General features: G+C 44.3%; 1 protein-coding gene and 1 non-coding gene across 5 annotated transcripts in view; one reads left to right on the top strand and one right to left on the bottom strand.

Moving 5' to 3' along the window:
- Window positions 1-12,765, bottom strand: part of Cacnb4 (calcium voltage-gated channel auxiliary subunit beta 4) — a 253,882-nt gene that overhangs the window by 73,774 nt on the left and 167,343 nt on the right. The window lies entirely within an intron of this gene.
- Window positions 561-692, top strand: LOC127207759 (small nucleolar RNA SNORA17). The gene has a single exon (XR_007832967.1). It is a non-coding gene; the product is annotated as a small nucleolar RNA SNORA17 (small nucleolar RNA).

Here is a 12,765-nt window from a genome sequence, read left to right as displayed (position 1 = left end):
CCCTCCTAAATAAAATGAGGGACATCAGGGGATCGCCCCTGAGTCCCATCAGCCCTGTTATTAGTGGAGTAAGATTGAAGCAAGGTGGCATGTTAATACCATGTTAGAGTTCGTAGTTCTTAAATTCTCTCTCTCCCACCCAAGGAGAATTATTCAACAACTCTCTTGCTCAACATGGTGACACAGGCCTACAACACCTGAACTTTACTTGGAAGGCAGGACCACGAGAAGGAACACCACGGCCAAGGTTAGCCTGGGCTACCAGGTGAGGTCCAGGCTAACCAGAGCCACACAGAGCAAGACTTGGTCGCCAAAACACACACACACACACACACACACACACACACACACACACACACACACACACACACCCCAAACACCTCTCAGTCAACTTACATATATACAAATGTACATATATTCTGAATGCTCCAAAAGTGTGTGTCTGTGTGTGTATGTAGGTATACATATATACACATATGAATGCGTCTGTATACACACACATAAATATCGCCACAGAGACTGCTGTGATGAAGGTGAGCTATCTAAAATGTAGGAGTCCCTGTGCCCCTACAGGCATTGTAGATGTGGCTGCTGTGTCCCATGTGTGTCAGTAGGTAGCAGAGAGAAGAGAAGCTATGTCTATGCTCAGTGTTCTGACCTGTGAACATCTGAATGGTTAGTAGCCTAACATTTCCTCAAAAAAGCGAGCCTGAGACAACCACCCGTCTGGCACTGTGCAGGCCTCAGGGATCAGACCATGCCAGGGATGACTCCTGTCAGGTGCCATAATGCACAAGCAGGGCATAGCATTCCTGAGACGACTCCTGAGATGACCCCAGGCACTCAGAGACCCTGAGCACCACTACAGAGCAAGTAAGTGGTGGGGAAGTGGAAGAGAAAGAGAAAGAGAAACAGAAGCATATGGAGACAATGAAGAGAGGCAGAAGTGGAGACTCGAGTAAATTGATACCTGGTGATGCTACTAGGACCTTTGTGGGGTCCTGGCCTGTGCGGCAATCAGGGGCCACATCCAGGTCTGTGGCTCTGCAGCAGCAGGGGTCTGTTACCACCAAAGGCCAGGCAGATGTCCCTGTTCTGGGCTGCCGCTCCTGGACATGTTGAAGTCTGAGAGCTGTGTACAACTGGCCCCCACCCCTCACCTGGGCATCATGGGAGAGACGGCCCTTGGGGCATGAAAGCAGGAGAGCTGACCTTGCTCCTAGCCAGTTGCAGTACTTGGGAGAGCTTGCCCCACACATTGCAGGAGTTGTGGGTAAGCTGACCATCAGGGTATGTTCAGAGATTGCTGGCCCTGCCACTACTCATCTCCCAAGTGGTGGGCATGGACGAGAGAGAGATACCCTTCTCCCTCTTTCCCCATCTCACCATCTGCTGCAGGTGGGAGACTTAGCCCTGGGGTCATGCGAGCAGGAGAGCCGACCCTGTCCCTCACCAGCTGCAGCACTCAGGAGAGTGGGCCCTGCACCTTGCCTGGGCAGCACAGTTGAGCTGACTCTGGTGGTGGGGGTGAAGGCAAGCTGCCATGTGATAGCCTGCACACGAGAGATGTCCTCCCTCACCCTCACCTCTTGCTACCTATGGCATGTGGGGGAGCTGGCCCTAGAGTTACTACTGCAGAAAGTTTAAGAATAGAGTCCACGTGCTTCACACACAGGTATTTTTTCCCCAGCAACGTTTTTACAGTCTATATAACTATTTTTCACCCTTTGGGATTCTTAAGCGAGCACTATTTTGGGTGTTGGTTGTGGTATGGATGAGTCCCTTAGACATGGTAGCCAAGAACAGGTCATTTTCCAAGGACTCTCAAGAAGCTTCAGGATGGAGTCCATAGATCCAGTCACACAGAGCCTAACATTCCATCCTCCGTGCTACTGTGCCTATGCCTCCCTATTCATCTGAATCTCTCAGGATTCCTTACCTTTAATTGTGCTCCAGAACCCAGTGGAGGCTTTGGCACATAACAGCCATTAAATAGTGTCTATTGAACAGGAATCCTAATTAATTACTAAACAGTTACTTGCACTCTAATGCTATTGGAGACTATTTATTTATTTTTAATTTATTTTTGAGACAGGGTTTCTCTGTGTCCCTCTGGCTGTCCTGGGCTTGCTTTGTAGACCAGGCTGGCCTCGAACTCACAGTGATCCGCCTGCCTTTGCTTCCCAAGTGCTGGGATTAAAGGCATGTGCCACCATGCCCGACTTGGAGACATCTTTATTAATTTCTGATTTGTAGAAAAGAAAGAATGCTGAAAGAAGATGCTGTTAGCTAACGCATTTCTCGTATCTGGCAGTCACATGACAGAAACAGCACCGCCCCTTAATATTGAGGGACATAGGTCATGATTTCATTGGAATATCTGAAACAACTCCTGAGTACGTTTTAGCAATGGGCTCTCCTAAAATCGAGGTACCATGCTTCAAACTTGCAGAGCATCACTTAAAGTCTTGTTGTATTAGTGATTTTGCTACTGAATGCACTCTACAAATCACTCACAGGAAGCATCCATCACTGTGGAATCACACCCATTAGCACTGAGTATTATTAGGTGATGTGCGCACTACATTCGATTCAAAGAAGGATAAGATGAGTTGCTTGTAAGGCTGCTAAGCTTCCAAACTTAATAATAGGATAAAGGGTCTGGGTGGGGGAGGATAAGGAGGCAGGGGGCTCTGTTTCAGAGAATCAGCCTCAGAGGGTCACGTGAGTGGGCAGGAGTGAGAGAGGGAAACGCCCATCTCCAAGATATACCCGGACACTAGGACTGACAAGCATCGCTGTTGGGTTGACATCACGGTCGGTGTTTAGCCTACATCCTCAGAGAAACAGAGCTGAGATTAGCTGAGTGAGGAGAGGCCAAAAGAAACGCAGGTTTGAGAACATTGGGAGCTCAAGTTCACACGGCAAACTGGATTTTCTAACAGGCAAGCATGTGGAGATAGTGAGTGGGCAGTTGAAATTCAGGGGCCTGGGTGAGGCTGCAGTTATAACTTAGGAGACATAAAGGAATGCATATAGATAGAAAGGAAAGAAATGGAAGGATTGAGTCCTGGCTCATACCGTGGTTTGGGTGTCAGAAGAGAAAGCAGCCCAGAGAAAACCAACGTGCTCTGGGTGCCTCACATTCAGATGGCCTGAAATTATGTTTATATGGGTGCATATGCGTAGGGTGAGTGTGGGGAGGGGTCCCAAACTAGAAAGAAAACCACAAGAGTAGGGAAAGCCTTGTGGAAGGAGAGAGAGGGCAAAAATACATGTGCCATGAAAACGGAAAGTCTTGGGGAGAGGTTCAGTACGAGGGTACAAAATGAGAGAGGAGAATGAAAAGAGGATAATCCATAAAACCAAATTTTGCTTAAAACATGATAACAAAACCCAATATGGAATATGCTAATTATCATTTTAGTTTTGGTTTTGGTTTTGTTTTTCAAGGCAGGGATTCTCTGTGAGTAATTTTAGCTGTCCTGGAACTCATTCTGTAGACCAGGCTGGCCTCGAACTCACAGAGATCAACCTGCCTTTGCCTCCCGAGTGCAGGGATTAAAGGTGTGAGCCACCGGGCCTGCTAATTAATTTTTTAATAAAAAAGGATATACTCAATATGAAAAATAAGCCTGTGCAAAGAATATACACAAAGGAAAAAAATCAAGTTAGAGGAAAAGAACAATCACTGGTCAGTGGTGGTGCATGCCTTTAATGCCAGCATTCAAGAGACAGAGACAGGTGGATCTCTGTAAGTTCGAGGCCAGCCTGGTCTACAGAGTAAGCTCTAGGACAGCTAAGGTTACACAGAGAAACCCTGTTGCACAAAACCAAAAAGAAAAAAGGAAGGAAAGAAGAAAGAAAAAAACAATCAACTGAAATTCTATTGATAAGACAGGCAACACCATCGACTATAGCAATACAGACATCACTGACAACGTTCCAAAGAACAGTTTCAAATGATTGGGAGGTCAAAAGAGCAAGTGAGATGCACAAGGCAGAGAAGAGAGTACTTTCAAGGGAAGACTTTGTAAGAAGCAGGGTTGTTAAGTGAGGGGCCCTGAAGGACCCAGGGATGAATACAGGGAGTGTACCCTATTCGAGGTGGAAACACTGGAGCTCTACTTTCACTTCGTAGCTTCTCTGCATCTCCACCAACTATTCATGTCATATAAGGAACCTGTTCCTTCATGGTCCATGGGAATTGTTATTTCAAATCTCACAGAGATGGCTGCAGAAGCCTTAAGGCATTGCACTCAGCAATGTTGCAAAAGCAGTTTTATACATGTACCTAGATTTCAAGTGACTATGCTATTGACACAAGGGCATGCAATTCAGCTGTATCTCTCTTTGGTTGTTCCTCCTCCTCCTCTTCTTCTTTTTGTTTTGTTGATGTTGTTGTTGTTATTTTTATTTTTTCGAGACAGAGTTTCTCTGTGTAGCCCTGGCTGTCCTGGACTCACTCTGTAGACCAGGCTGGCCTCCTGCCTCTGCCTCCCAAGTGCTGGGATTAAAGGCCTGCGCCACTACCGCCTGGCCAGCTGCATCTCTTTATGGGAGAAACTCCAATCACTTTGTTCCTTTTCTACACATAATACCTTATTAACCAATATATCAGAGAGTAATCATTTTCACTGTTTAACAGATCCAATGAGAAGTCTTAGCCCTCATAACATCGCACAGACAGATATTTGGAGCATAGGAAGTGTAAGAGTTGTAACTAGAGAGAACTTTTGCTGTTGTATGTTTTATTTTTACTTAAAAATTAAAATGTAACTTTAGCTTGCCTTCATAATAAATTCTTTAGTATATTAATAAAGAAAAATGTTAGCAAGTCCTATTAGTTGAAAATATTATTATTACTAATTGTATCATGTGTTCCTTTGGTAGCCTTATGTTTTATTTGAAGTGTTTAAAAACATTATTCTGAGAAAGAGTCCATGGGCTTCACCGACCATTAGCATACTCACAATAAAAATCAGTAAAGAATCCTTGCTGAAAGGTAAGGGAGAAGGGAACAGGAGAAGGAGGCAGCAGCATCCACCCAGGATGTCCTAACATGGCAGGATCAGAGGACATCTGTATTGCAAATGAGAGTGATTCAGTAGAGATGGGGGAGACTGGTAACGTAAGAACAGGGAGAACTGCTCAAGCTATGCCCTGAGTAGGCAGGAGATCAATCGAACGCCCAAGAGGCTGGGGTTGGGCAAAGGCAGGTGCGTAGTCATTCTCAAAGTTACAGGAGAAAGGTGAAGGTGGGTAAGGAAGATGCACCGATGGGCTGCGTCAGGGTTCTCTCGTGATTGCTGCTGTCTTGCAGTTAAAATGAAGCAGCACAAGGTCATCAGTAGAGGGGAGGGTGGGGGAGAGATGCCAAGGTTCAAGGGAAGAACAGAAGGTGTGGATGGAATGGAAGAGTAGGAAGGCCTAGTGACAGGAAGAGATGCTGATGAACAGCACCAGCTGTCTTTAAGGATGATGGATTTGAGGTGAGTCAGCATGACTGTCTTTCTCTGCTCTCATCCAGCTGCAGGTGCTAAGTGGGTGGAGCATCTCACACAAGCAAGACTGTGCAAGCGGAGATAGCACACAGAATGGCACCATTGCCCTGTACACTAGAGGTGAACTTGACCAATCTGGTTCACTCATTCCATCTGCTGCTCCCTGCCCTCCTTCTCCCTTGTCAGTCAAATATGAAGAAAAGGAAAATTGTCACCGCACATTGAGAGATCACAGTATAGAAAGGAGGAAATGAGAGTACAAAGTAGAGACTGAGCTTGCAAGTGAAATACCCCCAAGAGAAAGTCAGCATGGCCGCACGTGGTGAGCATCACAGAGAAATCCCATAATGTCTGTTACTCAGCATGATAGGAGAGCCTGGTTCTAGGCTACTTTGACTTGGGAGTATGGACAATTGCCTGTACACAGAGAAATACAAGCAACTTATTGTCTAAGCTTTAAAAAAATCTTATTCTTACTGTCAATTTATGGATGGGAACTTTAACATGCATAGGGACATCTTCTACAGCACTGTGATGGCTGATCTCAGCTGTTAACTTGACACACTGGGAAGAGGGAGGGGGCCTCAGTTGAGGAATGGCCTCCATCAGATTGGCATTTTCTTGACTACTGTTCGACGGAAGATAGCCCAGAACACTGAGAGATGCCATCCCCAGGCAAGTGTGCTGGAACTGCCTAATAGTTAGCTGAGCAAGCTAGGGACATCAAGCCAGTAAGCAACGTTCCTCCGTGGCTTCTGCTGCGGTGCCTGCCTCTGGGTTCTTGCCGTATGTTCCTGCCCTGACTTCCCTCAGTGATTGTGACTTGGGAGTTACAAGACGAAATTAAAAAAGTATGTCTTCCCCAAGTTGGTTTGGGTCACTGTTTCATCACAGCAACAGAACGTAGACTAAATGAAAGCAACCTGAATAATTAGGGTAACAGAACCAAAACCAGGCCTGGGATGAACCCTGTTCATGAGGATCGTTGCCTCATTTATTCCCATGTTTTTATGACATGCTTTTGTATATGGACGGCAACCCACAGAGACACAGGCAGCGGTGGCTGTCCAGGGATTGTACCCTCCTAGCATCTCACCTAGCTCTCTACCTTCTAGAAAATCTGATCTACCCAAGTGGTCAGGAAGATAGGTGGGAAATAAGGTTGGGGCCTATAATTCCTTGTTGTTTTTAACAAAATCTCAAATGTTCAATTTTACCAATACAGACTCAGGAGCCAGATGCTGGGGTGAACACACACACACACACACACACACACACCACCTCAATGTCTCACCTAGTTGGCCTTTGGTGGTACCTGCACTTTCCTCTGTCTTGGGGATCTCTATCTGGAGTGAGTAGCTTGCTAGCTCCAAACCCTCAAACTGAATGTTCCTCCCTTCTACTTCCTGTGTGTCTCCACCTCTTGACTAGGGTTAACGTTATTTAATCCTGTCTTGAATTAAAGGTGTGTGCTAGGGCTGAGCCACACCACAACTAGAAACAGGTTTTTTTTCCAGTAAACAACACAACCTCAGGGTTCACAGTGTGATCAAATGTCCTGCAACAATTGCTATGTCTGTTTACCAAATAACTAGAAATAGAACTAAAAGGCATCAGGACAGACTCAGAGTGCTGAGTTCAACAAATCCCTCTTTTTGCTTCTACACTTTCAACAGGCTGGTTTTGGGCTCCATCTCCTGTGAATTCTCTTGAAGGCATCAGATTCTACTGCCATCCCATCCAAAGGGTGACAAGCGGCCATGGCACCCACTTGATTCCACTCAGTGGTGTTTCTCATGAGGAAGCCAGGGAGATGAGCCAGGAGGGGAGGGTATTCACCCTCCAAATGCCAGGGGCAAGAAGCGGAGGGATTTCTAGAATCCAGAGAGAAATCAAACTTTTGTTTACCACATTAAGAAATTAACCTTACTCATGACCCAGGAAACACGTGTGTGTGTGTGTGTGTGTGTGTGTGTGTGTGTGTGTGTGCGCGCGCGCACCTGAAACATAAAATTTATAGAGGGTAGAATATGTTAGTATTTCTCTACTTTTTTTAAATGTCAGTTTTTAAAAAAATTTCACTCAGAATAAAAGAGATTTAGTGCTCCATGAATGTATTGTAACCTGCAGTTTGAAAATATTAAAGCAGGTGATATAAAAAACAAAGGAAACTTTTCTCTTTATAGCAAGAGACAGATCATAAAGATGAAAAAAATACATTTCCAGGGAAGGACAGGGAGACAACAATTCTTAGTAGTTTCAGATAACATCACTGTGAACCTGGGGACCTCTAGACATGCAATAAAAATTTAATGAGAATTGGTAAAGAACTGAGAAAGCTGTTGGTTAATATATGAATGCTAATAAATTAAAACCAGTACTTTTCCTTTTCATAACAAAGAACTCAATAGAAAACATCCCACTCATGTACGATTTTTAAATCAGCTGAATGCTCAGAGGAGTGGTATCACAGCATTTCTGCATCCTATACAAAGAAAGTCTCCACCTCTGCTCAGAAAATAACTGAAATCCAGTCACTGCCCTGGGGGAGGGATGCACACGCAGCATTATAAAGACACACTCTGTCCACACATGAAAAGTGGGAAGCACAAACAAATCACAAATGGGTTTGTTTGGTTTTTGTTTTGTTTTGTTCAGGTTTTTTGGGTTTTTTTTTTGTTTGTTTGTTTGTTTTTCGTTTTTTTTTAAGAAAATGTTTTGAAAGTCATTCCCAAAAATCTCATGGAAAAAATAAAATTGTGTTTAAAAACAAAAACAACAAAACAAAACAAACAAACAAAAGCACCAAAGAAAACTGTAAGGCGGGGGGAAAATGAACAGGGAAACGTATTCTACCAAATTTCAAAATTATGTATTACAAAGCTACAGTAATTTGAATGGTCTGATTGTAGCAACACAGAAAAAACGGCCACAAATACAGAAGTCAGGCAGCCATGCATGTATGGGTATGTCTGGGTATGGTAAATGATGGAGGCCGGGGAGACACACAGTGAATGACAAATGCTGGAATGATCAGTTGGTACCAGAATTAAAACCTTAAGGTCGATCTCTATTAATCTCCTAAAATTCTCATATAAAGATTGTGGAGGAATAATGAGTGGATGTAACAACTGTCAATAAAGCACTGTTTAACCAATCAGCTGGGCAGAAGGACAGGAAGTGGAAGGCGGGACTTCCGGGGAGAGGGGAGGAAAAAGGTGTGAAGGTTGGGAGGCAAAAGGAGCGTGGAGGAGGATGAGGAGAGAAATTGCCTAGCACCTCCATAGTGGCAAGTGCTTGGGGTATATGTATGTTAAGAGGTTTTGAGTAGTTGTTTGTTTTACGGGTATATTTGTTTTAGTTAGATTCTGCCCAGCATGTAGTGTTGACAGTTTAAAAGTACACTTCAGGCTCCTTGTCGTTATTTACCCTTCTTAGGCCCAACCAATACAAATTTATTGTAACAAAAGATTTAAATGGAAATAAAATTAAAACAAAAGCTATGCCAGAATCGTTTATATATATATATATATATATATATATATATATATATATATATATATATATATATATATATATATATAGGGAATAATGAAGCGTTACCCAAATTCCAGAAACACAACAGTTGTGAATAAATTTGTCAATATGACTTAAGTTTTGTGTGTGCAGAGCCTTGCTCTGTTACCTAGGCTGGCTGCAAGATGGCGTGATGTGCCTGCCTCAGCCTCTCAACTAGCTGCCGCTGCAGATGTGCGCCACTGTGCATGGCAGTATTTGACACATCTGCCTTCACATCGCTGTATAAACATTTCCCCTGTGGGGCTGACTGCAATATCACACCGCTGAATCTGTGTCAGAGTGCCCACCAGCCAGGGATGAGGAAACGGGTTATGTCACAACCCAGAGAGGGCGGCACGGCACAAGCTGATAGACATGGGGCAGGTCTGCATGCACCAGTAAATAACTATGCTGAAGATGTGCTGCTGAGTGGAGTAGGAAAATTCCAGAACACTATGCCTCCCTTCATTCTCAGACCAGTTACTTTTTAAATATATGAAAATGCCTACATCTACATGTATAGCTTTATGTATATCTGTATTATTTATATTATAGCTGATTACATAAAATGCATGGCATTCTACTCTATAACCATACTCTGTAACCTTTGTTGACTCAGCTAACAAAACATCATGAAAATAGGGCGTGTGCTGTCAGCTGCCTCTGGGGACTTATATACTATCTGAGGCTTATTAGTTTTGGTTGTAAGCTTTGAAAAGAGTAGAAAAGGAAAACGTAGCAGTGTCATATCCAAGCAAGTCTTGCTTCCATCTCCCTGACTCTAGCCCATCCTCTGTCAGTAAAAGTAGATCAACCTATAAGCACAGGTCCTGTCCGTGGGCTGGCTCGCAGGTTATCCCAGGTCACTGCAGTATACTAGCTGGCTATTGACCAAGAACTGCTAAGGCTCCTGTGTGGCTTACTCTAAAATAGAACCAGTTTATATGAGCGAATGCTAACCAGCGATTAGAACACAATGTCTGGTGCCTGAAAATGCCCTAAAGTGGAGGGTGGCATGACTTTAAGCTTACCTATAAAGTGCAGGTTATCTTTAGTCTGTTCTAATTTTTTTTTTTTTCTGACGAGCCTGTTGGTCCAGTCTAATTGGGAATTGCATTTGGAATACGTGACACACAAAGGCTTAGTCTCAGCTCACAAAAGGAACAATGCAACAGCAAATTAGTGAAACTCAGGCATCGTTAAGTTAAGAGCTCAAAGATGCTCCCAACCTCATTTTGAAGCTCCATCTTGGTCCCTGGCTGTCTTTTTTGTGCTTTCCCAAGGCAGGCAAAAGGCAGTAGTGGATGGGCCAGCTCCTTGCCACACTTTGAAATCCTCCCAGTCGTTAGTGTTTGTGCTAAGAGCTGTCGGTGTTGCTGTTTTCTTTCTGAACAGGGCATGTTGGAGTTGCACAGTAGGAAAACAAAGAGATGGCTCACTCCTCCTCATCAGTCCCCACAGCTCAAAAGGGGGAAGTGGCGACCTAAATCTCCACCAGCAAGGGAACCATTGGAAACTTGTAGCCCACCCATACCTTCTGCAACTACCAGAAAGAAACCGCTTTCCCCGCCTGACCTGGAAGCAGGTTGGTGCATGACAGGCAGGATCTCATTTCTGTAGGAATAAACAACCCGGGCTGACAGGTGTATTCACACATGACTGAGCAGGGAGCAAAAGGCAGAGAGACCAACCCCAGGCTGGAAATACTACTTTGGTATTAGGGTGAAGACAATGGGAGAAAGCACGGGAGAGATTTTTTTTTTTTTTTTTTTTTTTTTTTTTTGCTTTTGTATTTGTTGGAGTAAACACAAATTACTTCTGCAGCTAAAACAGTCTAAGGTAGCAGGAAGTGCATTTTAAGAAGACTGTAAAATGAGCTCGGAAGAAAGAACCCATCTTGAGAGAAAGAGTCTGTACTGGGACAGCAAGTTTTTGTTTGTTTGTTTGTTGTTTTGTTTTACCAAATTAGAAGGCCACAGATAGTATGTGACTCCAAATTTGGAAAGATCTGAATAAGAATGGTCTATAAATGCCTCAACAGTGAGAGGACTTTGCCTGTAATGCTAACGATTCTAAAGGACATTTCTCTGATAAACTACATGAACGTATGCTGAACTAACTCCACATCCTCAGAACTGGGCATTTGGAAACATAGTCTTTAAAGAGATAGTCTAGTCAAGTCAAGTTTTAAGTCCACACTCATCCTTGGCAAGTATTTGTGTCCTTTTCTTAAGCCGCTCTCTTAAAACCCAAGTTTACTTTGCAGTAACCCTTTCTTTAATAAACTCTGACTTCACACACAAAGGAGAGCACTGTGCCATATGCTAGTGCCTTTACTAAAAGGAGAAACCTGGGCCAGGAGAGGTGCCTCAGTGTGTACATATGCTCTGCTAGCATGAGAATCTGATTTCAAATTCCCAACACCCACATGAAAAGCCAGGTATGGCTGTGCTTGCCTGCGAGCCTAGTTCTATGGGGGCAAAGAAGGCAGCTCCCCAAATCTCACAGGCCAGGCAGGCAGACCAACAACAGCAAGCTTTCCGTTTAAACCTGTATCAAGGCCATAACTCTGAAAGCGATACAGGAGTTCACTGCTCTGATCTCCCCGTGCATACACGGGTGCCTGTACCCGCAGAGTCTGGGCACAGTGAAATGAAGACACTGCAGAAGAAAGTCATCATGCCAGCAAAAACCAAGCAAGACCCAGGCTATCCGCAGCTGAGGGAAGGAAGGCTCCTCCTACACACAGTCAGATTTCTTTTTCTGTGATAAATATCATGACCAAAGAAAACTTGGGAGAACGGGACTTTTTTGGCTTCTGGGTCACAGTGCATCATTAGAGGTAAGTAACTTGGGGACCTTGGAGGAATGCTGCTTACCGGCTTGGTTCCCCTGGTTTGCTCTCCCAGCCTTCTTATACAGCTCAGACCATGTATAGTAGCACCGTTTGAAATGTGCTGCGTCCTCACACATCAACCATTAATCAAGGAAACGCCCTGCAGGCTTGTCTGATGAAAGCTTTTTCTCAATTGACATTCCCTCTTCCCAGATGTGCTTAGATTGTTAAGTTGACCAAAAATACTAACCACCACCGGTCCTTCATTTTCAGGCTTTGGAGGGAGCATGCCTGTGCCCCTCCCTACCTTATTGTTGGACTCCTAGTCTCCAGAACACTGAAACAATAAACATCTGAGTTCTAAGCACCCCAAGTGGTGGCACCGTATAATCATAACCTCTCCCAACAAGTGTCATATGGAAGGAAATGTAGAAGCCTCAGTGTCTGAGCCTCGGCCTGATAATACATTTCCCAGAAGTTAGCATGCTATCAGCAGGGGTATATTCTCTGATTGTCCTGTGGACTTATGCTATCTCTTCAAGTGACAACGAGGCACCCTGTTTAGTCTCATTCTCTAATGATGCTTTTTTTTTTTTTTTTTTTGACTTAACAGGGCACATCAAACAGACTTCACACACACTGCACACAAGCCCACCATAGGCCCTGAGTGCAGCCTTCTTGTTCTTCTCACTTGTCTTTTTATAGATAGGAAAGTGCTGCCCCCCAAATCTAAGCCGTGTTCCAGAGAACAGCCAGTGCAGCTGGGCATCCCATCTGGGACTGCGCACACCAAACCACCCTGCAAAGAAAATTCCACTGCTTCTGCTTGGTGGTCAGCGAGGGGCGGGACTCTGATTCCTTAGCACA

Source organism: Acomys russatus, chromosome 24 (genome assembly GCF_903995435.1).
Source record: "Acomys russatus chromosome 24, mAcoRus1.1, whole genome shotgun sequence".
In the NCBI taxonomy this organism is placed as follows: domain Eukaryota; kingdom Metazoa; phylum Chordata; class Mammalia; order Rodentia; family Muridae; genus Acomys; species Acomys russatus.
This window is presented reverse-complemented; position numbering and strand designations above follow the sequence as displayed.